Source organism: Nerophis ophidion, linkage group LG28, assembly GCF_033978795.1.
Source record: "Nerophis ophidion isolate RoL-2023_Sa linkage group LG28, RoL_Noph_v1.0, whole genome shotgun sequence".
Classification (NCBI taxonomy): Eukaryota; Metazoa; Chordata; class Actinopteri; order Syngnathiformes; family Syngnathidae; genus Nerophis; species Nerophis ophidion.
The window spans coordinates 24,801,193-24,814,735 of record NC_084638.1 but is presented as its reverse complement, the minus strand read 5'-3'; the positions used below and the strand labels follow the sequence as shown (position 1 = coordinate 24,814,735).

Genomic DNA, 13,543 nt, shown 5'->3' with positions numbered 1-13,543 from the left:
TGGATCAGGGGTCGGGAACCTTTTTGGCTGAGAGAGCCAAGAAGCCAACTATTTTTAAATGTATTTCTGTAAGAGCCATATAATATTTTTTGTAATAACATTGTTATTCTGAAGCTAACTGTGGAGGGGGGCGTAGCCTGCGGGCCTGCATCGAAGTGGGGTGTTGCCAGGATCAGCCTCGAAATCAGCGACAGGTGCGTAGATTTCCCATCTGGGCCTTGTTATCTAATCACCTGCCGCTCGGTTATAAGCAGCAGCCAGGAGGAGAGACGGGGTTGGAGCTGGAGCCAAAGCACAAGCGAGGACGAAAGACAAAAAGACAATTGCTGGAAAGCAACTGAGAGACTTATTGAAAAATAAAACAATATAGTAACCCTGAAACAGGCTCTCATGTTGGTGCTTGGTGGTCTGAAGACGAACCAATAGTAAATAAATAACTTCCTACCATTAACGCAACTTCTTAAACAGGTGTGGTAGAAAACGGATGGATGGATTAAAAATGCACGAGAATGTTTTATATTTTGAACATTATTTTTAACACTGTGATTACAAGTGGAATTATTCAGTACTTATCATGTTAAGCAACGTCAGCTCAGATTTATCTGAGAGCCAGACGCAGACATCAAAAGAGCCACATCTGGCTCTAGAGCCATAGGTTCCCTACCCCTGAGATGGATGGATTAAAATGCATGAGAATATTTTATATTTTGAACGTTAATTGATTGATTGAAACTTCTATCAGTAGATTGCACGGTACAGTACATATTCCCTACAATTGACCACTAAATGGTAACACCCGAATAAGTTTTTCAACTTGTTTAAGTCGGGGTCCACGTTAATCAATTCATCAATGAATTTGTTATTTTTAACACTGTGAATGCATCAGCATCCCCCGCCACCCGAACGGGACAAGCCGTAGAAAATGGATGGATGGATGGATTACAGGCGGAATTATTATTTACTTATCGTGTTAAGCAATGTCAGCTAGGATTTATCCGAGAGCCAGATGCAGTCATCAAAAGAGCCACATCTTGTTGAGATCCGCTTTTTGGATCCTCCTCATATTATTGTTTATTGTTCCATTTTTATTTTCACTCTCCGTCTGACGTCTTTATTTCCTGTTTAAGTCGGTCACCATGGTAGCTTATCAGTTTCACCTGTTTCTCACGGCCCTGCACACTTGTCCTCACGTATCACCTGCCTTATATAAGCCTGCATCTTTTGTTGTTCAGTCTGGGATCCAAATTTGTTCACGCACAACGGTACGTCTGCTTTGCGCTTTTGCTTACATGCAAATTTCAGTATAATTCACATGAGCTCTCACGCTGCGCACTTTTATTCAATCTTAGCTCTCATGCTAAATGTTTTCTTTTCCCCTTTTTGTGCCTATGTGCCAGTTTAGTTTACTATTTGTTTATCCTAGCTTTCGTGCTAGCGTCTTTTGTTTGCCTTTTCTTAGCTCCACTATTTTTGTTCTCTAGCACCTTTTGTTAAATAAATCATTAGTTCATACCTTTTGCTGTGTTCAATTTTCGACGCATCTTCGAGGGAATCACAATGCCGAACAGGCGTAACACATCAGGCTCGAGAGCCATAGGTTCCCTACCCCTGGGTTAGAGGGTTAGGGCCAGGGTTAGAGGGTTAGGGTCAGAGGTGGGTAGAGTAGCCAGAAATTGTACTCAAGTAAGAGTACAGTTACTTTAGAGATTTATTACTCAAGTAAAAGTAAGGAGTAGTCACCCAAATATTTACTTGAGTAAAAGTAAAAAGTATGTTGTGAAAAAACTACTCAAGTACTGAGTAACTGATGAGTAACCTGATTACGGCAACAAATAATGCACAAAAACATAAAAATAGCAATGAGCAAATTCAGAGCCAAGAATATCTCTTAAGCAACTAAAACAATAATATATATTAAATAATAGTACATTAAAATAAAATAAAAAAAAATGGCAGATTGAGCCACAATAACTTAACAGCACCATAGCCTCAGTAGGCATTCATTGATTTGATTGATTGATTGATTGATTAAAACATGTATTAGTAGATTGCACAGTTCAGTACATATTCCGTACAATTGACCACTAAATGGTAACACCCCAATAAGTTTTTCAACGTTTATCAATTACTTAGTGAATGACCAAGTCGAGGTGATCTACCTCATATATACATATACGGTGACGGTGGCAGAGAAGAGGACTGTTGACAAACTAGTGAGCATCCTGGATGATGCCAGTCACCCTCTGAATAGCGTTATCAGTAACCAGAGGAGCCTGTTCAGTTCTAGACTGCTTCATCCCAAGTGCAGGACTAATAGACTCAAAAACTCCTTTGTCCCACACGCCATTAGACTGTACAACTCCTCTCTGGGGCGGGGGACGGGGGGTACTAGGATGACAGGGGATGCAAAACAATAAGAGTGCAATACGTTTTCATGACATGGTCACTACTGCCTACTTTGTCTTGTTATATTCTTATTTTACTGTTATATTTTTATTCCCATTGTTGCTTTTTATTGTTATTGTAATATTTCTCTATTTTGTTCCCATTTAAACCCCCATTATTTACTTTTTTAAATTGATCTCAACTCTGTACACTGCTGCTGGAATTTTAATTTTCCTGAAGGAACTCTCCTGAAGGAATCAATAAAGTACTATCTATCTATCTATATATACATACACACACATACCATTTATACACACATATCATACATACACACACAAATCATTTATACACACACATATCATAGATACATATATATATATATATATAATATATATATATATACATACATTTATATATACAGTATATAATTTATATTTATTTATTTTGCCGTTATTGTTCACATGTTGAAGGTGTTTTAATGAATATACATGCATGTTTAACATATAGATTCCTATCTTTCATGAAGACAAGAATATAAGTTGGTGTATTACCTGATTCTGATGACTTGCATTGATTGGAATCAGACGTCCACGTTTTCAAATAGAGGAGAAAAAAAGTTCCTCTTTTCTGTCCAATACTACATGAAAGTCGTTGGTTTTTGGCATCTTATTTGTCCAGCTTCCATATTCGTTTTTATACACTTTACAAGAAATACATTGGCGGCAAACTCCGTGGCTTGCTAGCTTGTTTGCGCAGGTGCGATGGAGCGGCACTTTTATTGTGAAGACAGGAACTGTGCGATCAGTTTTTAGGCTTCTAACGGGAAGTACGGTTGAAATAAAAAGTGTCTTTTTTCCTTTACACTTTTGATTGATTGATTGAAACTTGTATTAGTAGATTGCACAGTACAGTACATATTCCGTATAATTGACCACTAAATGGTAACACCCCAATAAGTTTTTTAACTTGTTTAAGTCGGGTCATGTGACCGCCTGGCTCTGTTTGATTGGTCCAACGTCACCAGTGACTGCATGTGATTGGTGAAACGCAGGCATGCGTACATTCTACTTTGAAGCTCTGTCATTAACCAAAACAAACATTAATAGCTCGATAAAAAAAAGTAGCGAGTAGCGAGCTGAATGTAGATAAATGGAACGGAGTAAAAGTAGCGTTTTTTTTCTATAAATATACTCAAGTAAAAGTAAAAGTATGTTGCATAAAAACTACTCGTAGAAGTACAATCTATCCCAAAAGTTACTCAAGTAAATGTAACGGAGTAAATGTAGCGCGTTACTACCCACCTCTAGTTAGGGTTATAATAAATCCATGCCGAATAAGGCATTAATAAGTACTTAATAATGACTAGTTAAGAGCCAATGTGTTACTAATTTGCATGTTAATAAGCAACTAATTAATGGTGAATGTTCCCCATACTAAAGTGTTACCATATTTTTTACTGGTGCACAAAATGAACCGTGCATGAACATCACCTTGTTCAAAGAACAAAACCAACACAGTGCATAAACTCACAACAAATTCCACACCTGCAAATCAGTGTGACTTCTGCTGTTGCCTTATCCGTAATACGCCGATAGGGAGAAGTTTTTATTTACACGATTTGTTTTGACCTCCGCCGAACCCCTGAGCCCGACTCACCGAATCCCTAGGGTTAGATCGAACCCAGGTTAAGAACCACTGATAACAAAACGACTGTATTTTTTATAATATAGCGTTATATTTTTATAATAAAGCGTTAAAACGTAATCATGACCCCGGAAGTAAATAGGGGGGAAGAAATTTTGCGTGAGAAAGCCAGCGCAAGAAGCAGCACCGCACACCTTCTTCTGCTTCTTATTCTTCTTTGGTTTAATGGCGGTTGACAAGTAACCTTGTGGTGCGCATTAGCGCCACCTACTGAAATGGAGTGTGGTCCGAGGGGGATCCCTACCGTATATTATTTTATTCAACCCAGTGTTCTTTTTAATATGTAACTAATGCTTTATAACCTTCGTGTTCTGAGTGCAATCCTAATATATCTTCCACTACTAACCTAACCTTCTCTTTCGCTCACTTATTTCCCACTATTTCCCTTTCTCTATTGTATTTCCTACAATGTATTAAAACTTTCTATCTGATGACAAGAGTCACACAGTCCTGTATTATGTTTCCTATCAATGTCAATGAACTATTTAGATATCCATCCATCCATTTCCTACCGCTTATTCCCTTTTGGGGTCGCTGGCGCCTATCTCAGCCACAATCGGGCGGAAGGCGGGGTACACCCTGGACAAGTCGCCACCTCATCGCAGGGCCAACACAGATAGATATGTATGTCCTAATCTCATTCTAGTAATAATGTATTCTTCCTTCCTATTTCTATTCCTCCTCTCACTACACCTACTCTCCTCTGGACTTTGTAACACTCAATACCTTTTGTTTCCTTACTCCAATTATCTTGCCACTTTTTATTGTGTTCTATCTTAATTATGTTCTTCACGTCTTCTTTACTGTTTCATAAACTAAATCTTGTCTTGTGTTTGATGCTATGTTTTTTATGCTTATCAATGCACTGCCTTCCCGGTAAGGTTTATTCAGGTGTACTGGAGAGGAGTCCACGCCGGATAGTCGAACCTCGGATTCAGAAGGAGCAGTGTGGTTTTCGTCCTGGTCGTGGAACTGTGGACCAGCTCTATACTCTCGGCAGGGTTCTTGAGGGTGCCCAACCAGTCTACATGTAATTGGTGGACTTGGAGAAGGCATTCGTCCTGTGGGGAGTGCTCAGAGAGTATGGGGTATCGGACTGTCTTATTGTGGCGGTCCACTCCCTTTATGATCAGTGTCAGAGCTTGGTCCGCATTGCCGGCAGTAAGTCGGACCTGTTTCTATTGAGGGTTGGACTCCGCCAAGGCGGGCCGGTTCTACAATGGGAATGAAACTGGACTCACTGGTGACGGTGGCAGAGAAGAGGACTGTGGACAAACTAGTGAGCATCCTGGATGATGCCAGTAACCCTCTGCATAGCGTTATCAGTAGCCAGAGGAGCCTGTTCAGTGCTAGACTGCTTCAACCCAAGTGCAGGACTAATAGACTCAAGAACTCCTTTGTCCCACACGCCATTAGACTGTACAACTCCTCTCTGGGACGGGGGACGGGGGACGGGGGACGGGGGGTACAAGGATGACAGGGGATGCAAAACAACAACAGTGCAATACGTTTTCATAACATGGTCACTACTGCCTACTTTGTCTTGTTATATTCTTATTTTACTGTTATATTGTTATTCCCATTGTTGCTTTTTAGTTTTTATTCTTATTGTAATATTTCTCTATTTTGTTTCCATTTAAACCCCCATTATTTACTTTTTACTTTTATTTAAATTGATCTCAACTCTGTACACTGCTGCTGGAATTTTAATTTTCCTAAAGGAACTCTCCTGAAGGAATCAATAAAGTACTATCTATCGTCGTGTTTGGAGGAAGAAGAAGAATACTGAGTTGCATCCCAAGAACACCTAACCTACTGTGAAGCATGGAGGTGGAAACATCATGCTTTGAGGCTGTTTTTCTGCTAAGGGGACAGGACGATTGATCCGTGTTAAGGAAAGAATGAATGGGGCCATGTATCGTGAGATTTTGAGCCAAAACCTCCTTCCATCAGTGAGAGCTTTGAATGGTTGACCAAATACTTATTTTCCACCATAATTTACGAATACATTCTTAAAAATTCCTACAATGTGAATTCCTGGATTTTTTTTCACATTCTGTCTCTCACAGTTGAAGTGTACCAATGATTAATATTATTGACCTCTGTCATCATTTTACTTGCACAAACGGTGGCTGACTAAATACTTTTTTGCCCCACCATATATATATATATATATATATATATATATATATATATATATATATATATATATATATATATATATATATATATATATATATATATATATATATATATATATATATATATATATATATATATATATATATATCCATCCATCTTCTTCCGCTTATCCGAGGTAGGGTCGCGGGGGCAACAGCCTAAGCAGGGAAACCCAGACTTCCCTCTCCCCAGCCACTTCGTCTAGCTCTTGCCGGGGGATCCCGAGGCATTCCCAGGCCAGCCGGGAGACATAGTCTTCCCAACGTGTCCTGGGTCTTCCCCGTGGCCTCCTACCGGTTGGACGTGCCCAAAACTCCTCCTTAGGGAGGCGTTCCGGTGGCATCCTGACCAGATGCCCGAGCCACATCATCTGGCTCCTCTCGATGTGGAGGACCAGCGGCTTTACTTTGAACTCCTCCCGGATGGCAGAGCTTCTCACCCTATCTCTAAGGGAGAGCCCCGCCACCCGGCGGAGGAAACTCATTTCGGCCGCTTGTACCCGTGATCTTATCCTTTCGGTCATGACCCAAAGCTCATGACCATAGGTGAGGATGGGAACGTAGATCGACCGGTAAATTGAGAGCTTTGCCTTCCGGCTCAGCTCCTTCTTCACCACAACGGATCGGTACAACGTCCGCATTACTGAAGACGCCGCACCGATCCGCCTGTCGATCTCACGATTCACTCTTCCCCACTCGTGAACAAGACTCCTAGGTATTTGAAGTCCTCCACTTGGGGCAGGGTCTCCTCCCCAACCCGGAGACGGCATTCCACCCTTTTCTGGGCGAGAACCATGGACTCGGACTTGGAGGTGCTGATTCTCATTCCGGTCGCTTCACACTCGGCTGCGAACCGATCCAGTGAGAGCTGAAGATCCCGGTCAGATGAAGCCATCAGGACCACATCATCTGCAAAAAGCAGAGACCTAATCCTGCGGTCACCAAACCGGAACCCCTCAACGCCTTGACTGCGCCTAGAAATTCTGTCCATAAAAGTTATGAACAGAATGGGTGACAAAGGACAGCCTTGGCGGAGTCCAACCCTCACTGGAAATGTGTTCGACTTACTGCCGGCAATGCGGACCAAGCTCTGGCACTGATCGTACAGGGAGCGGACCGCCACAATAAGACAGTCCGATACCCCATACTCTCTGAGCACTCCACACAGGACGTCCCGAGGGACACGGTCGAATGCCTTCTCCAAGTCCACAAAGCACATGAAGACTGGTTGGGCAAACTCCCATGCACCCTCAAGAACCCTGCCGAGAGTATAGAGCTGGTCCACAGTTCCATGACCAGGACGAAAACCACACTGTTCCTCCTGAATCCGAGGTTCGACTATCCGGCGTAGCCTCCTCTCCAGTACACCTGAATAAATCTTACCGGGAAGGCTGAGGAGTGTGATCCCACGATAGTTGGAACACACCCTCCGGTCCCCCTTCTTAAAGAGAGGAACCACCACCCCGGTCTGCCAATCCAGAGGTACCGCCCCCGATGTCCACGCGATATTGCAGAGTCTTGCCAACCAAGACAGCCCCACAGCATCCAGAGCCTTAAAGAACTCCGGGCGGATCTCGTCCACCCCCGGGGCCTTGCCACCGAGGAGCTTTTTAACTACCTCAGCAACCTCAGCCCCAGAAATAGGAGAGTCCACCACAGATTCCCCAGGCACTGCTTCCTCATAGGAAGATGTGTTGGTGGGATTGAGGAGGTCTTCGAAGTATTCCTTCCACCTATCCACAATATCCGCAGTTGAGGTCAGCAGAACACCATCCGCACCATACACGGTGTTGATAGTGCACTGCTTCCCCTTCCTGAGGCGGCGGACGGTGGTCCAGAATCGCTTCGATGCCGTCCGGAAGTCGTTTTCCGTGGCTTCCCCGAACTCCTCCCATGTCCGAGATTTTGCCTCAGCAACCGCTGAAGCTGCACACCGCTTGGCCTGTCGGTACCTGTCCACTGCCTCCGGAGTCCTATGAGCCAAAAGGACCCGATAGGACTCCTTCTTCAGCTTGACGGCATCCCTCACCGCTGGTGTCCACCAACGGGTTCTGGGATTACCGCCCCGACAGGCACCAACAACCTTGCGGCCACAGCTCCGATCAGCCGCCTCGACAATAGAGGTGCGGAACATGGTCCACTCGGACTCAATGTCCAGCACCTCCCTCGTGACATGTTCGAAGTTCTTCCGGAGGTGGGAATTGAAACTTTGTCTGACAGGAGACTCTGCCAGACGTTCCCAGCAGACCCTCACAATGCGTTTGGGCCTGCGAGGTCGGTCCGGCATCCTCCCCCACCATCGCAGCCAACTCACCACCAGGTGGTGATCGGTAGAAAGCTCCGCCCCTCTCTTCACCCGAGTGTCCAAAACATAAGGCCGCAAATCCGATGACACAACTAAAAAGTCGATCATGGAACTGCGGCCTAGGGTGTCCTGGTGCCAAGTGCACATATGGACACCCTTATGTTTGAACATGGTGTTTGTTATGGACAATCCGTGACGAGCACAAAAGTCCAATAACAAAACACCACTTGGGTTCAGATCCGGGCGGCCATTCTTCCCAATCACGCCTCTCCAGGTTTCACTGTCGTTGCCAACATGAGCGTTGAAGTCCCCCAGTAGGACAAGGGAATCCCCCGAGGGAGCACTTTCCAGTACTCCCTCGAGTGTACCCAAAAAGGGTGGGTACTCTGAACTGCTGTTTGGTGCGTAAGCACTAACAACAGTCAGGACCCGTCCCCCCCACCCGAAGGCGGAGGGAGGCTACCCTTTCGTCCACCGGGTTGAACTCCAACGAGTATATATATACATATACATATATATATATATATATATATATATATATATATATATATATATATATATATATATATATATATGTATGGTTAATTTCCCAATCACATTTAACTCATGATGCATAAATGATTGATTTGACAAGCAATGAGGACTTTAAATAAAAAATTAAAAAAAGCAAATTCATTTTCTGCTGGTGTTGTTCAACATTTTAGCTAACACAAGCGTTATGTTTTTGTGTTGTTCAGGCCTCTGCCACTGAGGATGCAGTAAGGCAGTGGTCCCCAACCACCGGGCCATGGCCCGGTACCGGGCCGCAGAAGAATTTTTTATTCATTTTTATTAAAAAAAATAAATAAATAAAAAAAATAAATCACCATAAAAAAACACAATATACACTTACAATTAGTGCACCAACCACAAAAACGTCCCTTTTTCATGACAAAGAAAAAAATAAAAAATAAAAATAAAAGTATCCCCACCCCCTCCCCCGGGCCGCGGGACAAATTATTAAGTGTTGACCGGTCCGCGGATACAAAAAGGTTGGGGACCACTGCAGTAAGGGACATTGCCCTCGCAGTCATGAGGATATACTGGACATAATCCGTGGCGATAGGCAGCCAGAGGATGTTGGAGTTATTATCGAAGGCATCAAAGTCCTGAGCAACGTGGACACCGTCATCAAGGGGGTTATAGTGACGTTTGGGCTCATTTATGCCTTTGATCTATGCTTTCCAGACAACTTCAAGTACACATTTGAGTTTTTCCAGAAGATCCTAATGAACCTGGAAGGTCACAAACTGAACACAAAGATACAGCAGCTGAAAATCAAGTTGTTTGCATAAAAGGTGAACACTTGTTGATGAAGTTCATTGTCGGATCTTTATTTTTGGTTGTATCGTTTTTGCCTTCATTTTCACCCCATTTAAAGACAATCTATGACCTAAAACATTTTGAACTTGAGAACTGACAATGTTTCAGGGAAGAAGAGGCTGTTTACTTAACTGCTGGAAGTACACAATCAACATATGAAATGCAGTTGATTGGTAAAACTCGGTTGGTAGAGCGGCCGTGCCAGCAACTTGAGGGTTGCAGGTTTGATTCCCGCTTCCGCCATCCTAGTCACTGCCGTTGTGTCCTTGGGCAAGACACCTGCTCCCAGTGCCACCCACACTGGTTTAAATGTAACTTAGATATTGGGTTTCACTATGTAAAGCACTTTGAGTCATTAGAGAAAAGCGCTATATAAATATAATTCACTTCACTTCATGGGGAGTGGAGAGCGACTACAGGGGTTTAGACTGGATGAACTTTACCTCCATGTTTTATCCTCCACACTTCTCGCATCCGTTTCATCACTCAACTCAGGATAAATAAATTAAGTTCGATTCAAGATTTGGGATTTTATTTTTTGAATAGCTCATACTGTTCTCATGTTTTGTTTTTACTTGCTTACATTCAAAGGATATTTGCTACTAGCATCCCATTAACATCAGATTCCTGGTCTGTCAATGTTAAGTTTTTCTTATTTATTTGTGTTTGTTGCCAATTTGATCCATTTTGTATTTCCCTTGTTTTCTTTTCTTTATTGAATGCACCTGAGATAGGCTCCAGCAACCCCAAAAGGGACAAGGGGTAGAAAATGGATGGATGGAACTCTAGTACATTAAGGCTAATGGTTACATTAGCACACTTGCGCTGGACTCAAATGTGTTTTTGCAGTTTCCTTTGTGGTGCTGAGTGTTCATTTTACACCACTTTGAGCTATTTTGGAGAACCATTTCTCGCAAAGTTTGCCTCGAGTTATTTAAGAAAAGGTAAAACTGTTTCTTGGTGTTTTATATCTAAGAACGAGTTCTGTTGTGTGTAGTGTGTTGAGCTCAATGGACCACAATAAATGTAAATAAAAATGGGTAACACCATTTCATGCTACTGTGTAACACAAACTATTAACTTACTAGATATTCCTTAAAGAAAGTGTCTGGACCTTCATTGGGACTGATAACAAAGCTTCTCAGGACGCACTCCCTCCTGATGTCAATGTTGTCACACTAAAGCAGGGGTGAAAAATCAAAACAGAATCTAGCTAAATATTGGTGCAACAGTGGCACAGGGAGAGGGGCAAGTTGACTAGTGTGTGTAAAGAAAACTAGATAAACCCATCCATCCATCCATTTTCTACCGCTTATTCCCTTTTGGGGTCGCGGGGGGCGCTGGCGCCTATCTCAGCTACAATCGGGCGGAAGGCGGGGTACACCCTGGACAAGTCGCCACCTCATCGCAGACTAGATAAACCAATACAGATTATTTATATACTGTATATATATATATATATATATACATATATATATAAATATATATATACACAGTTGTGATCAAAATTATTCAACCCCCACAACATTTTGGTGTTTTAGCAAGTTGAACATTTATTCCGTATTTTGTTTATAATCATATCAAATAAAGATGCATTAAATAGACAAATGCAACTTGAATTACAACATTATATTTTGTAACATACCAAACAGTGTCATTTCTCTTAATATCTCATTGACCAAATTATTCAACCCCTTGAAGATCATAACTCTGAAGAACAGAATTTGAATAAGGTCTTTTCAATCAGGTGTTGAAAACACCTGTAGATGTGATTAGAACCATAACGAGCAACAATTAAATTGATTTGAAAAAGACTGTGACGCTCAGCTTCTTGTAGATCAGAGGTGCCCACACTTTTTCTGCAGGCGAGCTACTTTTCAATTGACCAACTCGAGGGGATCTACCTCATTTATATATATCATTTATATTTATTTATTTATGAAAGAGGCATTTTTGTAAACAAGTTAAATGTGTTTAATGATAATACAAGCATGTGTAACACATATAGATGTCTTTCTTTCACGAAGACAAGAATATAAGTTGGTGTATTACCTGATTCTGATGACTTGCATTGATTGGAATCAGACAGTAATGATGATAACGCCCACATTTTCAAATGGAGGAGAAAAAAAGTTGTCCTTTCTGTACAATACCACATGAAAGTGGTTGGTTTTTGGCATCTAATTCATCCAGCTTCCATACACTTTACAAGAAAAACATTGGCGACAAATTCCGTAGCTTGCTTGATTGACATTCACGGCACCCGAGGGTCTTGTGAGATGACGCTGGCTGCTGCCAGTTCATTATTATGAAAAAATGACAGAGAGGAAGGCGAGAAACACTTTTTATTTCAACAGACTTTCGCGCCGTCCCTTCCGTCAAAACTCTAAAGGCCGACTGCACATTTTGTATCTTCACAATAAAAGCCCTGCTTCATGCTGCCTGCGCTAACAAAATAAGAGTCTCGGAAAGCTGGCGTGCACAAGTGATGTGCACGCCAGCTTTCTGAGGGATCGCTTGTGCACGCCAGTTTTCCGAGACTCTGTATTTAGTTAGCGCAGGCAGCATGAAGCAGGGCTTTTATTGTGAAGATAGGAAATGTGCAGTCGGCCTTTAGAGTTTTGACGGAAGGTACGGTGCGAGAGTCTGTTGAAATAAAAAGTGTTTCTCGCCTTCATATTTTAATAATAATGATCTTGCAGCAGCCAGCGTCATCTCACAAGACCCTCCGGTACCGTGAATGTCATTGAGGTGACGTCTTGGTGAAGATTGATGATCACTAATTTTTAGGTCTATTTTTTTTAAAAACCTGGCTCGAGATCGACTGACACCCACCCCTCACCCCCCGCGGTCGACTGGTAGCTCGCGATCGACGTAATGGTCACCCCTGTTGTAGATGGTCAATGGTGTATTTGCAACACGGTGAAGTCCAGGGAGTGGTCAAAGAAGTCAAGAGAGAAGGTAATTTCCCTTCATAAGAAAGGATATGGATATAAGAAAATAGCAAAGACATTACACATTCCAAGAGACACAGTTGGGAGCATAATTCGCAAGTTTGAAGCTAAAGGCACAGTGGAAACACTACCAGGGCGTGGTAGAAAGAGGATGCTGTGTGCAACTGGTGTCCGGTATTTGAAGCATACAGTGGTGAAAACCCCCCCGGGTAACAGCTGAGGAACTACAACAGGACATTGCAGAGGGGGGAACGCAGGTTTCGTCCCAGACAATAAGGCGCGCACTACGAGAGGAAGGCCTCCATGCTAGAACTCCCAGGCGCACCCCACTTCTGACTACCAGGCACAAGAAAAATAGACTCCAGTATGCCAAAAATCATCTGGACAAACCCCAAAGGTTTTGGGAAACTGTTCTATGGAGTGATGAGACAAAACTGGAACTCTTTGGGCCTATGAATCAACGTTATGTCTGGAGGAGAAAAAATGAAGCTTACAAAGAGAAGAACACCTTGCCTACTGTTAAGCATGGTGGGGGGTCAATCATGCTTTGGGGCTGTTTCTCTGCCTCAGGTACCGGGAATCTCCACCGCGTTCAAGGCATTATGAATTCTATTTCCTAGCAGGATATATTAGCTGCAAATGTCATGAAGTCA

At 42.6% G+C, this 13,543-nt stretch overlaps 1 protein-coding gene across 2 annotated transcripts in view; it reads right to left on the bottom strand.

Annotated features, from left to right (window-relative positions):
- LOC133544984 (gastrula zinc finger protein XlCGF57.1-like) overlaps positions 1–13,543 on the bottom strand; it is a 202,805-nt gene that overhangs the window by 19,449 nt on the left and 169,813 nt on the right. The gene's annotated exons all lie outside the window — the stretch shown is intronic.